General features: G+C 48.0%; 1 long non-coding RNA gene across 2 annotated transcripts; it reads left to right on the forward strand.

Moving 5' to 3' along the window:
- The first annotated feature begins 1,115 nt into the window (after nt 1-1,115).
- Nucleotides 1,116-7,186, forward strand: LOC126501119 (uncharacterized). 2 transcript variants are annotated; one of them, XR_007591542.1, is made up of 4 exons: nt 1,116-2,090; nt 3,441-3,773; nt 4,338-4,496; nt 6,750-7,186. It is a non-coding gene; the product is annotated as an uncharacterized lncRNA (long non-coding RNA). The 2 variants fall into 2 exon arrangements; XR_007591541.1 differs by lacking the exon at nt 1,116-2,090 and having other exon boundaries at nt 2,311-3,773.
- Nucleotides 7,187-11,059: the final 3,873 nt, after the last annotated feature.

The raw sequence follows: 11,059 nt of genomic DNA on the forward strand, positions 1-11,059 counted from the left end.
GGGTTCCATGTGGCCCAGCTATGCCAATAGGCACACAGTGGGTGCTCAGGGAATGACTTCCAAGCTGAGCTTTGCAGGCCCCGCATCGTCTGTGTACACCACATCTCCTGAGAAAACCGGTGGTGCGGCTGACTGCTATTCCCACCAGAGAAGCCCACTCGGACAGCGGTCTAAGCCAATAGAATAGAAGGTCTTTATTAGCAGCTGGTGACAACAGTGAATGTTTGGGGTCTCAGTATAGCCCTGACTCTTTCTCAAAATTGACATACTTCAGTTAACAAGAACAGTTAGCCTGAAGCAGAACTACAGAAGCCAAAAAAAAAAAAAAAAAACAAGGTTAGTACATTCAGAGACTTTCCCAGAACGATGGACGTTGATGGACTAAACCTTTCTTTTAGTTTTCTGCAGGTGGTGTTGTCTATGTGCCAAGTTTATAACCTGAAAGGTACTTCCATCATGGAGTCAGTTATACTAAGGTCTGGTGATGTGGGATGTCCTTCTTTATATGTGTTGCGTTTATTGGATGATGAATAAAGCTGTTTTGGCCAATGGCTCAGTAGAGTAAAACCAGACAAGAAATCCAAATAGAGATAGAGATAGAGAGAGTAGGTGGAGCCAAGGAGATACCATGTAGCTGCCAAAGGAGAAAGATGCCAGAACCTTACTGGTAAGCCATAGCCTCGTGGTGATATATAGATTAATAAAAATGGGTTAATTTAAGATATAAGAGCTAGCTAGGAATATGCCTGAGCCATTGGCCAGTATTGTAATTAAAACAGTTTTATGTGATTATTTGGGTCTGGGTGGCCAGGAAATGAAAGCACAGTCTCTGTTTATAGTCTGGGGTCCTTCCAAAGTCTGGGGGCTTGTTACATTGATGATGGCTATGCAGGCCTGGGCTGGGAGAGACTTTCTCAGATCCGGAGGATACATTTCAGGGTACCCAGCCCCCGGAAGGGACATCCCAAGTCAGCATCTTTCCCATTTTTCCTTTACCCTGAGGGAGACTGCAATAGTGTGTTTGGCGATGTGTGGGAATGAGGCAAAGGGAAAGAAGGACGGGGCCCACAGTCTACCCAGGGAGCTGTTGTGTAGGATAGTTAGGGTTTTGATGTGGGAGTGATTTCTTATTAATAAAGAAACTGCCTCGGCCCTCATAGGACAGAAAATTAGGTAGGCGGAGTAGACAGAAGAGAATTCTGGGAAAAAGAAGCTGAGTAAGAGTCGCCATGATTCTCCCACTCCAGACAGACGCAGGTTAAGATCCTCCCTGGTAAGCCAGCTCGTGGGCTACACAGAATATTAGAAATGGGTTAGAACAATATGTAAGAGCTAGCCAATAAGAAGCTGGAACTAGCCGGGCCAGGCAGTGTTTGAAAGAATACAGTTTCCGTGTAATTATTTCGGGGCATAAGCTAGCCATGCGGGCGGCCAGGTGCCGGGGACGCAGCCCTGCCGCTCCTATTTCAACAGGGTTTACCATCATAGAAATGACTGATCCCTCTGAGGCCCACAGCAGTGTCTGGGGCAGCTGCTAGCTCTCTCCACAGACAGGCCTCTAACTAGCTGTCTGCTGTGCCCAGCCTTTCTTGGCCACATTGCCCTAAGACTGCCTTAGTATCTACTGAAAATCTCTAGGGGCCTAATGGGTCCTCTGCTCCAACACTTCTGAGCCTATGAGGTGAGGATAGAGGATTTCTCAGTGTGGGAAGGGGCAGCCACACCTCCCTTTGCCTCCTGGGTACTACTAGGGTTTCTTCTGACTTTTTCAAGGCCTGTTTCAAAGGACCTCAGTCAGGTGTTCCCAGGAAACTGGGCTGGTGTGAGAAGTCGTCGGGACGAGGGAGTGCAGCTTCTGGGCATGTGCACACGGTGGCTACTGAAACACACTGAACATGCCCGGAAGGGGGTTTGGAATACAGGGACCTCTAGTCACTGGCTTGGCTGGCTCTGCAGCTGAGGAAGGTGACGGAATTCAGGTCTGAGTACCATTTAGAGTGTTTGCTTGTGGCTCACTCATCTCTGTTGCCTTCTGTCTCCCTCTGGTGAGCTTCAGTTCACATTCACGTGGAAGAATCAGAATGAGTCAGGTAAGAATTTGAAGGACACGGGCCTCCTCACGGAAGTCCTGGGGCTTTCTGTGGGAAGCAGGAAAGCCAGGAAAAGAGCCCCCCACCCCAAGCCTTGCACCCAAGACTTGTTCTTGGGGTGTTTTTGTTTTGTTTCTGTTTTTGACATAGGGTCTCACTGTGTACCTTTGAATGGCTTGGAACTCACAGTGTAGACCAAGCTATCCTCAAACTCAAAAAAAAAAAAAAAAAAGATTTGCCTTCTCAAGCGCTTGTTTTTAGACCTGCAAAGGCAGAATGAGTAATACCAACAAGTCAAGAAGGAAAAGCCCCACCCAGGTTTGGAATTAGAACCGGCTTCTAATTGCAGCTTGGCTTGAATCAAGGCCAGAGGTCACTCCTCCCCTACCCCCAGCTCCGGACTTCTTTAACCACCTGATCTATAAATGAGTAGATTTGATTTCAGCAGCGGTGTGGAGCCCTGCTGACAACCTCAGCTTCAGTGGAGACTGGTTCAGAGCTTCAGGAGCAGGCGACAGAGTGGTCTGTTCTTGAGATTTGCTGTAGTTGGTGTAAGTGCTCTAGGTAACCACTGGCCCTCTCCTTCCAACCAGCCCTCCATGGAAGTGTGGTGGTTTAAATGAGAAAGGCTCCCATAGGCTCACTCATTTGAGTTGTTCTGTGGTTGATAGAGCGGTTAGGGGAGGACTAGGAGGTGTGGCCTTGTTGGAGGAGGTGTGTCACTATGGGCTGGACTTGGAGGTTTTATTTGTTTGTTTGTTTTGTTTGTTATTTTGAGACAGGGTTCCTCTGTGTAGTCCCGACCATCCTGAAATTCACTTGGTGGAGCAGGCTGTGCTGGCCTCAGATTCAGAGATCTGCCTCCCTCCTGAGTGCTGGAATTAAAGGCCTGTACCTCCAGCACCTGACGCGGTCCCAGTTAGCTCTCTCCGCCTCATGCTTGTTAATCAAGGTGTGTGTTCTCAGCTACTGCTCCAGCGCCACGCCTGCCTGCGGCTAGACTCTTCACCATGATGGCCGTGGACTCTAGCCCTCTGGAACCACAAGCCCCAACTTAAATGTGTTCTTTTATAGGTTGCCTTGATCATGGGGTTTTGTCAATACAATAGAAGGACGTTAAACCTCACCCTCCATTGTCTGACAGCAAAGCAGTAGCGTCATGGCTCCTAAGTTCTTCTCCACCATCCAGGAGACTATCTGTTCATTCTGTCCATCTTTAGCAACCTCAGCTGACACAATGCCACCTCTGCTTGAATTGTTCTCTTCTCATTTCCTGACCTTTGACCGTCACCAAATTTCATTATCCCCGGCTCTGTTCACGTTCTGCTCTCAACATCTATTTGTCCACAGATCCTACTGCATCTTTGGCCATGTCACCACCTCCATTATTATCTGATTGACCCCCATGTTCACACCTGAGGTCCTGGAGAGCTGCACGAGCTCCCTTCCTCCATTTCTCTATAACTGCTACCCACTAGCTACAATCTCCTGGCAGTGGGGTTGCTTAGGGTGACCCACAGATTAAGGAATACCACTTGGCAAGACCCCGAGTTTAAGCCTTGCTTTCCGCTGGAGGAGCAACTGTGCTTGCTGCTATTTGGAGCAGAGGTGGAGGTAGCTGAGCAGCAAATGAGGAAATGGGCAAAGTCTGCCAAGGATCCAGAGGCATGAAGCCAAGAGGAGGTAGGTCCAAACTGAAGAGCAGGACGCGTGCCAGCGTAGCTGGGATGGACAAGTTGTGCCACCTGCATTTGGAAAAGGGAAGGCTATGCAGGTGGAAAAAGTAGGTCAGGTCTACCAAGGGATGGTATGGGCTGAACCCCAAGAGAAGGAGGACACAAGCGGCTAAGGAGATGGGTGGAAGACAGGTAGGGACACCTTGGTAAAGCAATTCTCAACCTGGCTTCCCATCAGGGTCCCTGGGAGATAATTTGATTCAACTGAAAGTGAACGAGAGTGTACTCAGACCCTCATTCCCAGAAAATTACCTCTTCTTCAGTTTGGGGTGAGGGCCAGGAATTGATAGTATTTAATATTTCACTTGTACTTCGTGATTTGTTGGCGGGTTTGTACCACGCTACTGGAAATTCTTTTTAATTTGTAATAGAGTCAAGACTTGGAGTAGAGGGAAGTTCTCACTGTTGGAATCTGACTCTCTACTCACAGACCAGGAAAGGTGCCCTAAACTTCCTGCCTCTTCCTCTCTCTCTCTCTCTCTCTCTCTCTCTCTCTCTCTCTCTGCTGTAGCGTGATGATGGTAACGTTTCCAGCATCTCCCAGGGCTGTGGGTCCATGTAAAGAATGTCTTTGCACTGCATGCCAGCCCTCTGGGCACCAGTCCTGTTCGGTGACTTCCCAGACGGTTCTAATGTAAAGCCTGGGCTGAAAGACGTCGGCAAAACATAGGTGAGAAAGTTCAGAGAAAGTGGCCTATACTGGAGCTTGGTGTTGGGAACAATTATCAGAGGAAGGAGAAACTGAACATCCAGGACACTAGATTATGATATTGTCCTATTACACATAAGTGAAGCCCACGTTTGGGGGTGGTGAGCGTGAGGAATGGCATGATGAACATAATGATATTCTGGAATCCGGGGTGGGGCCGTCCTGACTGGAGGGAAGGAGATGGGGTTCGGAAGACAGTAAGCTCAAGAGGGTCTGGGAAGTTGCAGAAAGGGAAGCATTTGAGAGGAAACATAAAGAAAAACCGAATGGAATTTGCTCCCTTAGTGAACTAAGGTCTTAGAGAGATTGAGGAAAGAGCACTAATAAATTCTCACAGCTAAGACTAAGGGTAGCTCCTGTGCTGGTTGCGATTGCATTCAACTGAGTATCAGTGGCTTAAACCCAATTCAAGTTTAGTTCTCTACTTGTTAAACTTCTAGAACTATTACAGTGTTTCCAGTCCACACAGTCTGTAAAGATCCAGGCTCCTGACATCTCTCTTCTGATGGAACCAGATACTGGTCCTTGGGGTCCAGCATCCGTAGATGGAGAAAGGAATGGAGCGGGATGGTTAAGAGGACTGGGGGTATCATTCATTGTGCAGCATTCCTAAAGCACCGGGTTTAATCCTCTCCCCTACATACGTGGGATGTGGTATCATACACCTGTACTCCCAGAATTTGACAGAAGCAGGAGGATCAGAAGAAGTTCAAGGTCATCTTTGCCTACAGTGGTTGGTGTACGCGAGACTCTGAAAAAAAAAAAACAGGCAGAAGTCAGGGTCTCTTGAGAAGGCTCCTTATAACCTCTCATGGCTTACTTATATTCTTTTGCCAAAGAAATATTCATAGCTGCACTTATTCACCAAAAAAGCCAGGAAACATGATATCTATTTTCTAATTAGGTTTGCATCGGAATGTCTGTGACACCTCTTGTGATAGAAGGAGAACCCAGGGGTCAGATGTTAGGGAAGCACTAATAATCTCTTCAGTTGTCTCATTTTGTTAGGAGGTGAATTTGAATCATAAGAGTCCACTGGGGAAAACAATGTTTAAAATATGTAGGGTTGGAAACCTGAGTAGAGTACTGTGTTCTAAGACAGACAGAATTCAGAGACAGCTCTGCGATCTCTGGCTTCGGTTGTGCCCGCCTGTCTAATCCCTCTCCTGTGGATGGGAGCACAGCACGTGCTGGGAGTTTTCAGAAAGTTTAGAGTAGCGTAGAGGAGAAGCAAGACAAACGCAGGGGTTAACGAGGAGCGACGCGGTTCATGAGGAGGAGGTAGCCAGCCGCGCGGAGAGAAATCTTAGCACAGTGCTCAGAATCTTCCGTGGACTGTCTTCTGCCTCCCTGTCTCCTGTTGGCCACTCCCCTTAACATCTTGATCACAACCGCTGTATGCTTGATGGTTTCATCTCCACAGCACCTGGCCTGTTCTCTGCCTGGTCCCTTTACAATTTCCTCCAGTCAAGCTTCCAACCTCAAATCATGCATTGCTTTACCACTAACCCGCAAGGATAGTGGATGTCTCTGTGTCGTACTTCCATGGCACCCCAAACCTTGCGCCCTCATATTTTCAGACTTTTACAGTTGGTCATGAGTTCATCCTCCCTCTCAAGCTTCTGGAAGTCAAGCATACAGCAGATTGTTTTCGTAGCCACAAAAATGTAGCGCCACGCCTGGTGTACAGTGAACTCTCATATATGTGGGCAGTAGATCTAAAAAAGATCCCTCAAGAGCATAGGATGAGGAACATCTATTCTGAGACTGGTAGACAGAATGGGAGGACAAGTGTGGAGTGGGAAGCTTTAAGTGAGGACCCATTATAACCAGGTTCTTCTGCCGCCATCCAGTAAAGATGAATTTTGGCACTTTAATAAGCGAGCTCTGGTGACCTTTGAATTAGACGGTGAGTAATGTGATCTTGATAACCAAAATGGCAGGGGGCAGGGTAAAGCGTGTCTATTTCCAATGCAAAGGGACTCTGAACCGATAAGAGGAAAAGGAAAATCAAAGGAATAAATTTGGCATTCAAGCCATAAATTAATCTCAAGTCTCAACTGCAGTAAGGGACAATCACATTCTCAGTAGGACTCAGGGTCGTTTTCCCCAAGGCTTGCTCTCCCAACCATTAAATGGAATGTTCAGTTCCATTTAAATCAGCAGAAGCTAATTATGTCCTACTATGTGACAGAGGACTTCCTTTTTCTACAGTGGCTAGGCATTGAGAATGCAGCTACGAACAAGAAAAACTCTATGCTCATGCACAGGAGAATGATTTAAGTGGATTCGACCGTTTCATGTGTGACAGAGGCAGAAGCAGGAACCACCCTTCCTCCACTGCCTCTGATTCCAGCCCTAGCCATGGGGGACAAACCTGCACGATCCCAGACCCATATCTTGTTGGCAGTATCTCCCTTGAAACGTACACACTCCAGGTCTGTGTGATCACACTTTGCCCGTGGCCTGCACTGTGGGACCTAACCAAACACAGCCGGATCTCCGAGCATTGTGAGACTTCAACCTGAGGCATTCTTAGAAAGCTCTTAGGTAACGATGCCGAAACCGACTCAAGCAGAAGGAGGTGGAGGATGGGTGTACACGGGTCCAGATGTGAGCAGAGACTCTGAATCCATCCCGGACATGTTTTTGATGAGCTGTAAGGCTGATGAACACCCAGAGAAGGGGAGGGAGAGGGTGGGAGGCTCAGATAGACAGAACTTGAAGAAAGGAGGGTGTCGGAGCAAGGATGACACTCTGGCTTCTGACTCAAGGGACTAGGTAAATGCCAAAGACACGGGCCAGTGGTTAGGAGCAGCAGTACCAGTAGTTCTTGCAGAGGACCTCAGTTGGCTCTCAGCACCCACGGCAGTCCGTTCCCAACCAGCTGCAACTCTAGCTTCTGGGAATCTGGTCACCCGCCCTCACATGCACATATCCACACACGGGCACTCGTGCATAAATAAAGTAAATTTGAAGGAAACTGGATAGATATGGGAAAAACACTGACAAAAGTGTGTATTTGAGGAAACAATTTTCTATTAAGTTCACTGTGTCCGCAATAGAGTCCAAATGCAAAGGTGGGATGGGGGATGGGAAGAGACAAATTCCCCTGTGTCAAAGAGTAAACCCACTCGCTCACCTCATTTTGTAAGTTAGCAGTTTGCTGGCTTACAAAGATCTGAGTCAGTTTAATGGGAAGCAGGCTGGCTTCAGTTGGTGCTGAGACCCTAGGACGCCTACAATGGACAACTTCTCCCTGGGCTGCAGTTTGCTCCGCTGTGTCTGCCCTCCCCCACGGCACCTCTATAAATAGGTAAGTTAAGGCAACACGGCTGCTCCCAACCAAATGGTTCCAGGCTCATCTTTAGATGCCTCCATCAATATCTGTGAATCAGACTCTGGGAAAGTGACTAAAAAAGCCATCTCTATTTAGGATGGAGGGAGGAGGGAGGACCGCAGATAAACTGCTTTTCCTCCGGAGGAGGCCGGAGGAGGTGGACTTGAGATTCAGCTACAGAACGGATACTCATGGGGGAACGGAGGCTCTCCCTTCCTTCTCCCACTCCAGGGATGCTCAGCAGTATCTGGGAGCATTTGGGGTTATCCTGACTAGAGGTGGGTGGGGTTTTTTTTTTCTGGTTCTTGTGGGAAGATGCCAAGGATGCTGCTTCAGGGGTGTGATGCACAGCCTCCACGTGGAAGAATATCTGGCCCTGAAAGTCATAGTGCCAAAGATGCGATGCCCTGAGTTAGAAGGGTTTCATTTTTAATTTCTTGGGCAGGTGTGAGTCGGTGTGAGTCCGTGTGTGTGTGTGCGCGCACACACACACACATAAGTGTGCAAGGATCCATTCAACTTTTTTTTTTTTGAAACAGGGTTTCTCACCTGGCTTGAAACCTGTGCCGTAAACAAGGATGGCTGACCAGCAAGCCCGAAGAGTCTTCCTGTGTTTACTGCCCAGAGCTGGGATTCAAAGCATGTGCCACTATGCCCAGTTTTTGTTTATTTGTTTTATTCTTAGGTAGATCTGGGAGTCAAACTCAGGTCTTCATGTGCTCACAACAAGTACTTTACCAACTTAGCCATCTCCTCAGCCCTATTTTGATGTCTTTCTGTGTGCAGGGTTTACGGCCTTATGCGTGACAAGAACTGGGCTACGTCCTCAGCTTTTAATTTCTTCTGAAACACAGACCGAAAAGGCTCTCAGGCCCCTGAGAGGGAAACGGTCATTTACTGGATTGTTGTTGAAGGACAGAGATGATACAGATGATGAGGACTGATTCAGTCAGGGTGGCCATTAACAACCCAGCTTTCTCAATGACATGTCTTCTTTACTCTTTGTCTCTTCTCAACGCTGACTGGCTGAACAGTCTGAATAGGGGCTGGGAATATAGCTCGGTGGGAAAGCACTTACTTGAATTCACGGAGACCTGGATTCCATCTTCCACACCTGTTGAAATAGGAGCGGTGGGGCTGCGTCCCCAGCACCCCGGCTGCTTGGCTAGCTTATGCCCGAAATAACAACACACAAACTGTATTCATTTAAAGACTACTTGGCCCATTTCTATCTAGCCTCTTCTAGGCTAATTCTCGCACCTGGATTAGCCCATTTCTAATAATGCGTGTAAGCACCCCAAGGTGCGCTTACCGGGAAGATTCTAACCTATGTCCATCTTGGGTTGGAGCTTCATCGCATGTGCCTCAGAGACCAGAGCTATCGGGAGAACAGAGCATGGCGTCTCTGCTCCAGAGAGCAGAGCTGTCGGGTCTGTCTGAGAAGTCTTACCTCACTTCCTCTTCCTCCTGTTTACTCCTCCCACCTATGTTTTAACCTATCAGGGCAAGCAGTTTCTTTATTTAATTAACCAATGAAATCAACAGATTGATATATGACACTCCCACATCACACACCAACACACGAACGTCGGCAGGAAGCAGCCTCATAGGTCCATCATCAGTGCTCCTGTGGAGACTATTTTTCCATACTGTGGCATTTTGTGGGTTAAACAATAGCCGTTGGATTGTGACTTACCTCTGTCTAACTAGAGGCCATGTTTAGACAAGGAACAATGTACACGCGCACGCGCACGCACACACACACACACACACACACTTTTCTGCCCTTATGGTATCAGCCACATTTCCAGAGCCTGAAATGCACACATAGCCCCTGGTTCCTTGTTGGATGGTGCACACAGAGACCATGTCTGTCACTGTAAATGTAGTGGTACAGCATTCTAAAGGAGAGCAGTGTTGGCTGTGTCTGGAAACACATCTTAGGGCAGCATCTGGAAAGAAACCTGAATTCTTTTATTTATCCATAATCCTTAACGCTTGGAATGCACGGCGTGCTGTGAGGAGCTGTGTTTGCTCCCAAGTTCATACCTTGGCTGGGGATACCCCCCCAGGGGTGTATGCCTCTGCTCACTGAGGCAGGAGCCCGGAGAAAAGCTTTACCCAGGGAAGATTGCTGTAACTTACCGTCCACAAGGGTGCTATTGATGTTTTCAGAATAAAAGTGGTTGGGGAGCTACGAATAAAGCATAGTAAGATTTTCAACACCGTGACAATGGATGGCACTTGGGACTCTGCAGCTCAGGCAAATGGCCAGAGCCATTAGTCTCGCTGGCATGCCTCTGCAGGTCCACCAGGGCTTCCTCTCTCGGCTCTCGTCTTCCCGTGCTTTCCTTCCTACCACCGTCTCCACACGGAGCGGTCTTCCCTCACATGTGGGGTCTTGGCTCTCCATCCAGTGCTCGCAACCTCTTCTAGGCTCAGGATGAGATTGCACGCCATTCCTGTGATGTGGGACTGAACTCATGGGATGAACCTGGGGGGTCAACAGAAGCGGTCACTGCTCTTCACGGCAGCACCTAACAGCTGATGTGGGAGCTCCAGGGATCTCTTTCTGGCTTGGCCACCAGCAACGTTCAAGATGACCTCTGTCTGTTTCACTACCTGGCTCCCTGAGAGGTCACCGTGTTGACAACCCTGTCAGAAACAAACGTGCTGTTCCAGGCATTGATACTTGGGAACTTTATTTTCCTAACATCATCTAATCTATCAGCCCAGTTACGTACCTCTTGCGTGTTTCTCCCTCAGCCTTACTGCCTACGACACTGCTGTCCACTGCGTTTATTAGCTGAAGGTGTTTCCTGTTCCTTGGGAAGAAAAGCAAATTGAAAGTTTTTATATGTGTACCAGTCAGTAGACTTGGGTGCTGCCACAACTAATCTTTTTAATAGATTGGTGTTCTGGAATCTTGAAGGAGCAGTCCCTTTACCTGCTAAGGGAAGTATGTCTTTCCTAAACTGGTTAAGTAGCAGCTGTCTTCGTGGTTCCCTGCAAACAATCTCAAGGCAGACAGCATCTTTGGAAAGAAACTCACAGTGATGAATAACAGTCCAAGAGGAGGAAAAATATCACTAGGAAAGAAATGACAGGGTCTGTGCTGATCTAGGAGGCAGAAGTCACTCTGCTAGCCAAATGGACACACAGCTCTTGAACCGCAAAAAGAGCT

Source organism: Alexandromys fortis, unplaced genomic scaffold, assembly GCF_014885135.2.
Source record: "Alexandromys fortis isolate MF-2015 unplaced genomic scaffold, M_Fortis_MF-2015_v1.1 scaffold_44, whole genome shotgun sequence".
Classification (NCBI taxonomy): domain Eukaryota; kingdom Metazoa; phylum Chordata; class Mammalia; order Rodentia; family Cricetidae; genus Alexandromys; species Alexandromys fortis.